Consider the following 14,163-nt stretch of genomic DNA (forward strand, 5'->3'; position numbering starts at 1 on the left):
AATATTTTTGTTATCGTTGTTAAGATGTGGTTCTACTTTTTGCAATAGTCAAATAAAAAGTAATTGTATTTCAAGTCATCGGCTGAACGATGGAAGAACATACACCTCAGAATATTTTGTCGGCATAAGACCTCAGATCTTTTTTCTTTAGCCGTGTTTTATCGATTATCGATATTAGATGTTGGCGCTCAGGTGTTGGAGTGCCTAACTTTAATAACAAGTCCCGTTTGAGTCGTCACAAAACCATTCACCCCCTTGCGAGACGTAATTTATGTTATTTTTTTTTACCAAAATCCGACTCGTTCTAATCTTAAAATGCGAGAAATTTATGACGAAAGAGAAATTTATGACAAAATTTTTGATAAAAGAAATTTTATTATAAATAATATGGAATAAACAATGTAAAATACGTGGAGAACCGGGGCATCGATCCCCGTACCTCTCGCATGCTAAGCGAGCGCTCTACCATCTGAGCTAGTTCCCCTCGTATTGAAGTGTAGTATATAAATTATTAATTCATTTTTATTTGAGGGTAAATTTTTAATTCAAACTTTTTTTTAATTTGAACTATTTAATTAATTAATAGAAACTTTTATAACGAATTAATATTCTTTATTATGTATGATTGAATTTGACTTAGAATACAACAGCCGAAACACTTAAACAATCCACAAATCATATCACTAGTCATAAAAACTAACTACTATTTAAATATTTACAATATTTTGTATCGAAAAATTTAACTGTCCAGTTGGTATTTTGTGGTGCGCAAGCTCTTTTAACTTACAATAAAGATATTATGAGCTATGTAAGTGCATTTAACAAAATAACAAAAAGGTAAAACTTTAAAATTTTGAAAGTTTATGAAATTAGCTAAAATTTCGCTAAATATTAAACTTTATAATTAAACATTAAATTTCATGTCTCTTTGCCATTAAAGTTTTTGCTGACTAAAAAAAAAATTTCCTCGTTTTTTGAAATTTACAGACTGACTGGTCTAAAGGTTTACATTTGCTGACTGACTTGTCTAAAAAGGTCAAATTTGCCGACAAAGGAATTCATTGACGAGGGTCATTTCCCTTTGTCAGGGCCCCTCCCCCTCCTCCTCTCCCTCCCCTTCCCCCCTTCCTCCCCACACACACACACACAGGGTTAGAGTCTCTTTCTCCACACACCCTTTGCGCCGGCCTTGTTCAGGATTAATAAATAGGAGAGGAGGGTTTATTTAACACCTGAGGGCTTGTCTTAAAATGTACATATCATCAATTAAGTATTTTGATTCAGGTAAATATGTAAACCGTATGCGTAACTGATGTCCAACTGTTATGTGTCACCGAAGTAAGAAAGTAATTTTTTATATCAGAATATCAGCTTTTATATTTAGTGTATGATTCTTACAAACCAAAGAATTAAACGCTTTTACATTTCCATGATTTGCATCTTCAAGCAAAACCCAATAGATATTATTCCCAGACTATTATCTGTTCTTTCATTGTTATGAAAAATTTGATAATTTTATTTACAACCTCATGAAATATTTCCATTTTTTTCAGAGCACGATAAACCCATTATTTCTGCAGCAATCTGTGTACAATTGCATTATGTAGTAACATACGGCTTTTCGATAAACTTATTATTATGTAGTATATACTTATAAACTTATTATTATGTAGTAACAGACGGCTTTTCGATAAACTTATTAACAATAGTTTTGTAGTTAAATATTTTAATAAATAGTTTAATTAAGAGGTCTTAATTAATAGTCTTGCGCCGGGGAACTAGCTCAAATGGTAGAGCGCTCGCTTAGCATGCGAGAGGTACGGGGATCGATGCCCCGGTTCTCCAAAAGGTTCCAGCTTTTATTGATTTTTTTGAACGTTCATATTTTTCATATATTTAAATTTTGATAATAAAAGATGTTAGGTTTTGGTTAAAAATAAACTGAAATATAGGTGTTCCCGTATAAAAATACTGAAATACAGGTGTTCTAGTACTAAAATATCAGAATAATTGTAAGTTTGGGTTTGAGTTATAAATCGTTTTTTTCAATAAGTTATAACTATTTTTTTTTATCTCAAACTACAGTGCTTTTGTAAATCTTCAAGGAACAATAAAGAATACTTTGAACTGGGTTTTAAAAGTCATGGATAAATTAAAACTACGTGAGTTTCATAATACTTTTCTTCAGGTTTGGACTGGCACTGAAAGGCCCGGGGGGAGACATAGCTGGGCTCGTTATGGTAGCAAAAAAATTTGCAAAAATAAGTTAAACCCTTAATCACATAGTTTTTTGTTAAAAGGGTATTGGAACTTTATAGAAATGTGCATGCAAATTTCCATATCTTTGACCATACACTCCGCAGGGCCGACGATACGGATTTCAGAGTAGAGGGGCACAATCGTCAATTTTTAAAAACATAGTACTTCTAAAATACCTCGTCGAACCACTTTTTTTTCTGTTCATTATTGCTATGCTAAAATGGATTCATGGTTATATTAACCAAATACGATTTTTATTTTATTGTTTAAAGAACATAGCCGTTAACGCAAAATTAAAAATTAAAAAAATTTATTTCTAAAATATAATGTTATATACTTTATTTTATCATGATATAAATTTTTTTAAATTATATATAATAAAATTTTCTAAAGAATTTCTTTTATTGGAAAATGAGAAATTTTTTAGATTAACCCATTTTACCGTTATTAAAGTTAAACTCCAATCACTATATATATTTAATAAATACAAAAAACTGAAATAAAATGTTAACTAAGAAATAATAATATTTTAAATAATAAAATCTCCAGCCCCATTAAACATTTCTGAACTTCTGATTGGAAAGCGTGATTGACATCTTTAAAGCCAGTGATTATTATTATAATTATTATTACGTTCTGAATATCTTAATAAAAAAATCATCGTAAGGAGGAAGGCCCAAAAATAATTATGCACCAGCACATTTCTATCCAAAAATAAAAATGTGCAGGGCCCTGGGTCTATATAAAATATTTACACATGACTCGACAAAAACACGAAATTTTAAGTTTTTTTTTATTAAATTCTTTTTTTATTTTCCTACTCAAGATAATTTACTAAGCAAGGGACATAGGAGGGATCTTTACTCCTTCCCTAACTTCCCTCGCCTGTCCGACCCTTCTTTTCTTATTATAAGCAAAGTTGGAATCGATGGTTGAAGTGGACAAATTATTAAATTCATTTAAAAAATCTTTGTTTATTTTATGTATTCTACCTATGCAACTTAGAGTCGATAACAAAAGTTTATATGAACCAAAAATCCTGGGGTTATAGATTATCAGTAAACAAAGACCAAGTCTTTGTTTACTGATTATCTATAACCCCAGGATAATTGCATTTGTTCAGATGAGTTATCTTTTTTTATCTATTCGATGAGTTATCGAATTAATGTTTGATGAGTTTGAAAGAGCCTTCAAATCTGTCAAGAAAATAAAGCAATTGGAGCAGATCAAATTAATGGAGACGTGGTTATAGATTGCTTTTAACAACTACCCATCAAAGAGTATTCCCAGAACAATAAAAAATTGCAAAAATTAGTCCTATTTTTAAAGAAGGGGACAAATCTGAAACCATTGATTATCGCCCTATCTTTGTTCTCTCCACATTTTCAAAAATTCTAGAAAAAATTATGCTCAACAGAATATAGAAATATTTTCATGATAATAATCTACTTTACATCAATTAATTTGGTTTCAAGAGAGATAACTTAACTGAGCATGCAGTTATTCAATTTGTACGTGAAATCGCCAGATCATTCGAAAAATGACAATATATACATATACATTAGATATTTTTATTGACCTATCAAAAGCTTTTTATACTGTCGATCACCATATTTAGATTTATAAACTTAAACACTACGGAATAAAAAATAAAATTTTAAAATGGCTTAAAAGATATCTATCTAACCGAAAACAATTTGTTCCATTTAACAATGATTATCAACCCACTTCTCTTAATAAAACCTGTGGAGTCCCACAAGGTTTAGTTCTTGGACATCTCTTTTTTTTAATTTATATAAATGACTTAAATAAAGCTTCAAAACTAACGAGCATTATGTATGCAGATGATACAAACTTATTCCTTTCAAACTATGATATCGCTGAACTTTTAAAATCAGTAAACGAAGAACTCAGGTATATATCTAATTGGTTCAAGTGTAACAAGTTAACCTTGAATACTAATAAAACAAAATGGGTTTTATTTCGTTTTTATGGGTTTTATTTCGATTTTTAGGTGTTTATCTTGATGAAAACATTACTTGGAATCATCATATTGATTATGTAAGCACAAAAATTTCAAAACACATGGGGATCCTATATAAATCACGAATCTATCTCAATAAGAAAGTCTTAATCCAACTATATTACTCATTTATACATAATTATTTAAATTATGCCAGTATTACTTGGGGAAGTACAGAAAAAAGAAAGTTGCAACGTCTTTATCTCCGTCCGAAACGCGCAATCCGTGTAATCAATTTTGCAAATCGCTTCTCTCATTCGAAGCATTATTTTATTGAAATGAGTGTTCTGAATATATACGAGTTAAAAAAATTTAAATAATATGTTTTTTATATATGTGGATAAGTAACTTATCCCTAGCTGTCTTCAAAGATCTTTTCTCTTTTAAACCATACAGTAAATATACTTTGAGAAATTATAACTTTTTAAATGAACCTTTTCGTCAAACAAACTTTAATCAATTTTGTATTACTTATCGAGCGCCACACCTTTGAAATAAAATTGTTTTGCCGAATTTTAATTTTGAAGTACCTATTACTTTTTGCTTTTTTTTTAAAAAAAACAAACCTCATTCCTTCATTAGATAATATATTGAGTTATTATAAGTAGTAAAAGTTAAAAAATATATTTTGGTCTACATTTTTATCGCTTATATACTTGATTAAGTTTATAGAAGTTTATTTCTATTTTTTTTATCTTATCTTTGTTAAATGCTTATTTAAGGTGCTGACGACAAGATCTTTACGCTCTTCTTTCAGATACCTTGTTTGAAAAAAAAACAAAAAAAAAAACTCAAAGTTAAGGAAAATTATGTTACTCTATGAATGGGCGAAGAGTACCCGAGTTATCAAGAAAGGTTGAAATTTAAAGACCAAATTTCCGATTCTTTTGTGCAATGTGTATTCAGTATTCAGTATCTTTACAAAAAAAAACTACATTTTTGTTAATTTTAATTAAATAAATAACAAATCTGTTTTTAAAAAATCTTTTTAATTAGTGACTGATCAGACAAAAATACTGGATTAATATATTATTGGATAAATATAACATACATTACTAGATACATTGTACGATACAAAGTAATGAAGGTTAACACTATTGATCTCATTAACAAATAAAAACGAATTCTTTGTGCAGAACTCAAACTTATTTTATCATGATCATTCATTCACTTTCATTCTCGCAATCACCACTTTTGTCATCAACTTTAAGAGCTTCCATTGAAATTCTTAACTACAAAGATAGTTAACAACTGCTTTATTAGTCACTTCATTCTACTTCGTTTTGAGCATTGTCATGGTTTAAGAATTGATGTGTGGGGCAATTGTTTTTCTTTTTCTTTTACCCTCTTTCTAATAACTCGTCATTGCTATTTAGCTTTAAACAACTTTTATATTATAAAAGTTATATTATAACCTTAAAGGTTATAAATTAATAAGGGGGGGTTGTGATTTTGTGACGAATAGTATGGGACTTATTCCCAAAGTGTTACTATGTTATGATGAGGGGAAGAGATTAATGGACGACCCCTTACATGATGAAAAATTGTCCAGGGATAATTTTTGGAACAATGTGAGTTCTAGTTAAACAAATATTCATATTCTAAAGGGAATTTGTTTAATTTAAATAATCTTTTCGAACCCTAGCAGGGAGATGCAAATTGCTTGATTTTATTTGAATGAAATTGTAATATATAGAAAGAGAAAATAAGGTAAAAAATCAGTGTACTAAACTCTTGAGAATAACTTCAATTTTATTTTATTACAATAAGGTTAGACTTGATTTCATTCGTGGTTAGATTGATTCATTCAGCGTGGTTTAAAAATTGTCCAAATAAGTAAACTTTGGTTTTCGAGAAACACATTTAAAAATATTTTTATAAAAAAAATACAATTCAAGAAATGACGATTTAATTCGGCAACCATTATATAAAAATAACTTTGGAAAATCAAGCATTTTATTTTTTGGAGCTTCTCTTTGGAATAAAATAGTTTTAAAACATCTTGATTTTTTTCTTGAATGGAGTTACTTCTCATTCAAGAATAAGTGTAAAGAAATCGATGTAATCTTATAATACATTCTTCCATGCATTATAAGCAATATCCAAGTATTCCTGACCCTTAAAATATCGATCTTTACCAAACCGATTTTTACTTATCTATTCTACACCTATCGTTTCTATACTTATTCCATATATACTTCAATATTTTTTAGTAAAAATAAGTAGTTAAAAAATTGCTTTATGAGAAAAAAACTTTTTCCGCAAATGTAGAGCTTATGTAGATTTGTAAAATAGTTTGTTATCTTCGATAGCCCACTATTTTTCATCGAAACGTATTGCTTTGATAGTGGTTCAGTGCGCTGTCATCAGAGTTGTTTCTGAGAGTTTAAATCCACACCTTGCATAATTCATTTTTAAATTCTTTCAATCTTGCTCAAGATATTTATAGCAAAAAAATATATAGCAAAAAAGAATTCTAATTGTTAAAATAAAATTTTCAAATTTTTCTCATATTATACATATATTATACACGTTCCATATACCGCTTGCAAACTCAACTTATGCTAAAGACTTTTTTACACTTATAGATGTTTGCGGTGTCAAACACGTATGAGTGGGCACTACTACTACCGGTTTTTGCATCCATTTAAAACAAACATGACATCCATTTAGAACAACCATGACATTCATTTAAAACAACCGTGACATTCATTTAAAACATCTCAACGCCGTTAATGCATGCACTGGAAAATACACGAGTTTTGCGTTTTTATAAAAAGGTAATGTTTCACTGCATTTTTTTAGCCCGAATAATTTATTTTTTTTTAGTTTTTTTTTTTTCTCCTAGCGCTTTAGTTTGTCTAAAATCAAACAAAGTTAAATTTTTTTTAATTTACTTAAGTTTAGATATAAAATTTTGCTTTATAAAACAATTTTTTCAAACAAGTTTTAAGTTGTATGTTTAATTTCTAACCAGGCATATGTCTGCAAACATAATAAAGGTCGAAAAAAATTAGTTATTTTAAGTTTAAAATCTGTTTTTTCCATTTTATATGAAAGTTTTTATTAATGAGTGTGAAGAACACACAAATTGACATACGACTAGTTAGACTTTTAAAGTTAAACTTTTTTAAGGTTTATTTAAAAGTCTAAGCTCAAAATTTAAACATTACTGTGATGTGAACCACCCCTATTTTATTTATAATGCCATAAAACTATTTAACTAAAATTCCGGTCTTTAAATTACCATAGATTAATATATATACTTTATTTGAATATATATATATATTTTATTTTTTTTGTAGAAAATATGTATACATATTTTCTTACTCCATCGCAAAAGATATGTTGAGTTTTAAACAATATATATAGATATTGTTTAAACTTAACATATCTTTTAAAACTTAACATTTATTGTTTATAAACAAATGTTGCAGACCGGAAAAAAAATATGTTTGTTATCACCGAAAACAAACAAGACAAAAAAGTTTGAGAACTTGCATTAACGGCGTTGAGATCGTGACAATCAATTAAAACAATCGTGATTTTCAAATAAAACATTTAACGCATGCGCAATTTTAACATTCTCTGTTATTCAAAAAAAAAAGGTTTTATTTTAATATATATTTTAATTTTTTTTATTCAATTTCTTTAAACTATTTAAAATTTTGTTTTATTTAAAATGTAATGTTTATTTTCCAGTTACTGTCGAGGTATGTCATCTGACCTAAGACACGCTTCGAAAAAGTTTTCACAATGCGTGTAATAGTTCGATAAGTTAACATTAGGAGTAGATAAGCATACCTCACGCATTCTTGTAATTAGTTCATTTCTTCCGGCTGGGGCCGTATTTATTCTTATTTATTCTTAAGATAAAAAAATCTTTTCAGACGAATTCAAGAATGGTGAATATGGTGGCAAATATTTTATTTAAATGTATTGATCCCTCATCTCACCATTATGATGGGTTCTGACATTACTTACCACTAGGGTGAATTCTTCCTCTGTCCCCAAAACTCGTACAACTTAATCAATATACTCTTGAAACAAAGCTGTGTTGCCTGATACCCAGAAAGCTTCGCAGTGAATAATATTTAAACCATTGACGGTCAATATCATCGAAACGTTACGCTACCGAGGGCGAATGATCGGCTTCGGTGTTACTCTTCTTCTTGCCCATGAGTGACTGCAAAAAACATGTAAATTAAATGGACTTTCATCAATAAAAGCAATATTTTGATAGCAATGAATTGGCGAGACTGAAGTATACCACCTAATATATTCAGTTCCAAGAAATTTTACATCATTGTTGTTTCTTCTTTCATAAATTGGTCGAGTAATTTTTTATGTGTATTCAAGATTGGTCACCCATCTCCAGACAATTGTAATTGATACGTTTACAATTAAAGCATATCTTATTTCAATTATAGTTGCGTTGTATTCTTCTTCTAATTCTTTATTATAAATAACGTGACAACGTGCCACCTCTAGAACCAGGAAGTGTTGAATTCGTTCAATCGTACCTTCTTAAAATTGATTGTATTGTGCTTCGATTAACTCCTGTTAACGGTGAAGCTTCAGATTGAGTTTTTCCTTGATCAACGACTAGATTTACAAAAAGATCTCGCATGTTTTGGGAAACGGAATTTCGCGATATGAAGATGCAGATTGAGTTTTTTTCTGTAATGAAGTTTCAGGTTAAATTTTCCTTTGATCTACGATCTTAAAACAAATTTTCGTGTATTTTGGCAAACAGAATTTCCTGCATGTTTTAATGAAAATTTAGTATGGACATGCCCTAAATGTTTTAATAGGAAATCACGGTTGTGTTGATTATCATCATGCATGTTTTAATGGAACATCATGGTTGTTTTGCCAATACAGTATGTGTATAAAAAATATCTACCGGGTTTTGCATCCATTTAAAACAAACATGACATCCATTTAAGTTTAAAATACAGGGTGGCGCACAAATCCCGCTACCATTTTGATTGCCCATAACTTTGTTCAAAGAAAAGATAAGTAAGTTTGGTTTTCATAAAAAGTTTATTTAGTCTTTACATTTTTTTTCGTTATGATTGGAAAATTATATCGGTTAAATGGTAACCGCTATTTGCTATGCAGCTCTCGGCTCTTTTTAAGGCATTTTTCATGAAATCCTGTAACATTTCAGGATGAATCTCTTCAATTTCATGACGAATATTGTCTTTAAGATGTTGAATCGTTTGAGGCTTATTCACATAAACTTTTGATTTTAAACAACCCCATAAGAAAAAGTCTGGTGCGTTTAAATCCGGAGATCTAGCTGGCCATACTAAATTGCCATTTCGCAAAATTAGTCTTCGTGGAAAAACGTCATTCAATAATTGATTTGTTGAACAGGCTGTGTGTGCTGTAGCCCATCTTGCCAAAACCAAATGTCCTCTAGTCCTTGGTCTTCCATTTCAGGCACAAGAAAATTTTGAATCATATCTTGGTACCGTTCAACAGTAACAGTCACTTGAACACCTTGTTCATTTTCAAAAAAATAGGGACCAATGATGTTTCCAGCATGAATACCACACCATACAGTTGTTTTTTGTGAATGAAATGATATATTATGAATTAATTGAGGGTTCGTTGTTTCTCAAAAACGACTGTTCTGTTTATTGACAAGGCCATCGAGAAGAAAATGGGCTTTATCGCTCATTATCAGTTTAGACGAAAAATCTTCAATTCCACCAGACAGCCTTAGGATTGCATTACTGTACTGAACTCGTTAATCAAGATCTCTCGATAGCAATTTATGGACTAATTGAATTTTGTACGGGAACATTTTCAAATCAGTTTTCAAAGTTCGCCTTAAACTGCGTGCAGAAATGTGTTACTGGGAACAACGTCTCCGAATTGATGTTTTTGGAGACTTTGCGACATTATTGCGCACCAGAGCCACATTTTCAGCGTTACAAAACGTCCGTTGTCTTCCAGAACGAGGTCTGTCTACTGTTGTACCGTACTGTCGAAAATTGGCATGTAATCGATAAATTGTGGTTTTGTGGGGCACTGGACGATTAGGATATTTTTTACGCCATTTCCGCTGACTGGCAATAATGGAACGATCACTTTCGATAAATATTGTCACTATTTCTGCTTGTTCTTGTAGCGTATATTTATCCATTATAAAACTGGAGCGTCTACACAACACAATGCTTAAAACGAAACTGATCTAAACGTCACGTAACCAAGATGGCTCGCAATCAAAATGGTAGCGAGACATTTGCCCCACCCTGTAAATTCCATGAAATTAAAATAAATTAATATAATATTAATAAAAAATAAATTTAAATAAATAAATATATAAATAAAACATTATTTTTTTGAGTAATATAGAATGTTGAGATTGCGCATGCGTTAAATGTTTTAATTGATTGTCGCGATGTTTTAAATGAATGTCACGGTTGTTTTAAACGGATGTCATGTTTGTTTTAAATGGATGCAAAAACCGGTACTACTACTACTACTACTACTACTACTACTACTACTACTACTACTACTACTACTACTACTACTACTACTACTACTACTACTACTACTACTACTACTACTACTACTACTACTACTACTACTACTACTACTTCTACTACTACTACTACTACTACTACTACTACTACTACTACTACTACTACTACTACTACTACTACTACTACTACTACTACTATTACTACTACTACTACTACTATTACTACTACTACTACTACTACTACTACTACTACTATTAGGTTTAGAAATAATATATAGAGATAGATGCAAAGCAAAACATAATCAAACATGGAAAACTGAGAACCATTTGAAAATCCAAAAGATAAAGTAAACTGAGTCAAGAACTTTATTGGTTTCCAAGTAAAATTCAATGAACATATCTAACAAAGAATCCATTTTAAAATTGCGGGCAATTTCGTTATGGGTATTTATTACAGATCACAAAACTTGTTTCAGGGTCTGAATGAGCTTTTCTATTTGAGCTTTACTAAATTTGACTTTCCAGAAGTTGAATGAATAAAATGAATGAAGTTAAATGCTTGAATCTTTTATAATGGTAAAGATAGTTTAAAGGAGTTTGAATTAAAAAAAAAACAGAAGTGATCGGTAACTACTGGTAATAGATATCAGTGATGGCTTGCACATTATCCATAGAGTAGACCAAAAAGGTTTAAAAGATGTTCTACTTTGATGTTGATTGTTTCATTTCGAAATTAAAATAATTATTTATTTTTTGAATTTATAGCAGACATGAGTCACATCTCCCCCAAAAAGTGAATAAAAAAGGCATTAAAAGCGTATTATTATAGAGTAATATTTATAAAAAAGTTAAATTTATATAAATTCCTTTTACCTTTTCAAACTGAACCTAAAAAAATGTGTTTTTTAGCTGATAATATACTTTAATATTTCTAATATTATGAAAATTGTTATACAACCTGGGTTTTAGTATTTTAGTTATACTTTATTTATTGATACATTTTACTTGTCTTTAATTTGCTTATTTATACTTTATCAGGTTCTCTTTTTTTAGTTATTAAAGTGCTCCAAGAATCACAGAACACCGCTGATGTGGATTTAACCAGGAAGGTTAAATCCTGCTTGGATTTTTTTTTCTTCTGTTTAGCATGGTATAAACATTATGTTAAAATGGTCAAAATAATTAAATAAAGTATAAACAAACAGAAAACAAAAATATAGTCAAACGAAGAAAAATTAACCGCTAAAATAGTCAAACAAATACTAAAAATGTAAGTTTTTCTTATAATCACATTTTGAAAATTTCTTTTTTTGTTTGAAACTTAAACGAACTTAAGGACTTCACCATTAATTTATATAGGGTAGATTAGAGTAATATGAGCATCTTAAGCGAGAATCGGAATATTTTCAAAAATGATTATGCTGGATCCAATTTTTATGCGAATAAACAATTTTTAGGGATCAATACTCATGATCCACACAGATGTTTGGGCACCCGAAATTTTTTTCTTAAAAACACAGAGGTTTTAAAAAAGTAGCAAAAGTGCTCATATTACCCAGACCACTTGGTAACACGAGCACTTTAAATTAGCTCAAAAAAATTACATTAATTAAGTGAAAAATCCCAACCTAACAATTAGAACTAACTTTTAAAATATAATGATTCGTTATTAACAAAATTTATCATTAAAAAATCAAATGTTAAGCCACTTTTTGTTGAAGCAATACTACTATGTTTTCCGAGAAGAAAAAAAACAACTGATTCGTTATTTTTTCAATTTTAATAACTCAAAACCTTTTAACGATAAAAATTCAAATTTTTTGATTTTAAATTACAGAAAAATATTTAGTATTGTTAAAATATTAAATTTTTTTACTATGTTTTGATTTTATTCAAAAAGCAATTAAAACCACTGCTATTTTAGGACTTAAAATAGGTAATTTCAATGAAAAACACTGGGTAATTTCAGCATGCTTATGTTACACAAAAATGGCATCTTTAAAAAATGTAAAAATTAAATGTTTCTATGCATTGTTTTTCAAACAATAATGGATTGGATTTTAAGCTAACATATTTTTCTTTATGAAAAAATTAATTTCATTATTTTAGCATCAAAATTTCGCGCCACAGATTTATTCATGCGTGGTGATATTATTTTAACACGCAAAAAATTTACCAGCGTTTTAATTAGATGATAGTCGCTAATTACTGCATATAAATTTACTCTAATTGTGCTGTTATCACCACATAAAGTCGATTCAAAAAATACAAAGCAACTTTAACTTCACTGCGTACATTTATTCCAAATATATTCATAATTTTCTATCTATAAGTGATTTGCATGTTCTTGTTTGTGTTTAGAGTATATAATTTGGCAAGCGTGTTTTTGTAGCCTTTAAATTTTTTCAGAGCTTTGTTGGTTGCGTACTTGCTCATGATATATTTGCATAATTTATGAAACAGTAAATTAGTCCAAAATAAATCAATTTAAGACTTAACATAATGAGATATGGGCAAACTCGATACATAACAAAGCATCCTTATTTGACATAAGTATAAATATACAAATGTTTGGAGTTGTTCCATGTTTGGAAGTTATCTCAAAGATTAAATAATGCTAGATCCGCCCCTCATATATATATATATATATATACATATATATATATATATATATATATATATATATATATATATATATATATATATATATATATATATATATATATATATATATATGTATATATATATATATATATATATATATATATATATATATATATATAACGTTAATAGGAAAAATAAAACAGGGACATATTTTATTCAATAATCTAATATTTATTTTTTTATTGTTTGTTTTTTTCGTGCTTTTGATAAGTTTTTGTGAATAAGGGTGAATAATCCTAAGGCAAGTTTTTGTTAATTTTTCTTTATTCTGTTATTAAATTAAATAAATAGGGCATTCCAAAAAAATCACACACGGAAACGATATGTTTAGTTTATTATGTTCATAATAATAAAGTTTTCTTTGTTTTGTCTATTATTTTTATTATAATAAAAATAAGTCTCTCCAATTTACTCTCATTTAATTCTAATCTATATAATTATTTTGTAAACAAAAAATGTTATATATTAATAATGCTATTAAAGAATAAATTTAGTTTGAAGCAGAATCACGCAACGGAACAGAAAAATGCGAAATTTATTTAGTAGAACTTTAATTTCTTTCTAAAATATAAAGTAAAAGTGGGTCAAATGAAATAGTTAAGTGTTCATTTTTTTTAAGTTCATTTTTTTATCTACGAAAAAAGACCTTTAAGTTCTTTTTTTTTTAAGTTGTAGAAAATTATGAGGTGTGTTTAAATATATAAAAATAATTTATTTT

General features: G+C 28.7%; 2 non-coding genes across 2 annotated transcripts; one reads left to right on the plus strand and one right to left on the minus strand.

Annotated features, from left to right (window-relative positions):
• Positions 1–411: 411 nt before the first annotated feature.
• trnaa-agc (transfer RNA alanine (anticodon AGC)) lies at positions 412–484 on the minus strand. Its single transcript has one exon. It is a non-coding gene; the product is annotated as a tRNA-Ala (tRNA).
• A 1,288-nt stretch (positions 485–1,772) lies between these two features.
• On the plus strand, positions 1,773–1,845 carry trnaa-agc (transfer RNA alanine (anticodon AGC)). The gene has a single exon. It is a non-coding gene; the product is annotated as a tRNA-Ala (tRNA).
• Positions 1,846–14,163: the final 12,318 nt, after the last annotated feature.

Source organism: Hydra vulgaris, chromosome 08 (genome assembly GCF_038396675.1).
Source record: "Hydra vulgaris chromosome 08, alternate assembly HydraT2T_AEP".
Taxonomy (NCBI): Eukaryota; Metazoa; Cnidaria; class Hydrozoa; order Anthoathecata; family Hydridae; genus Hydra; species Hydra vulgaris.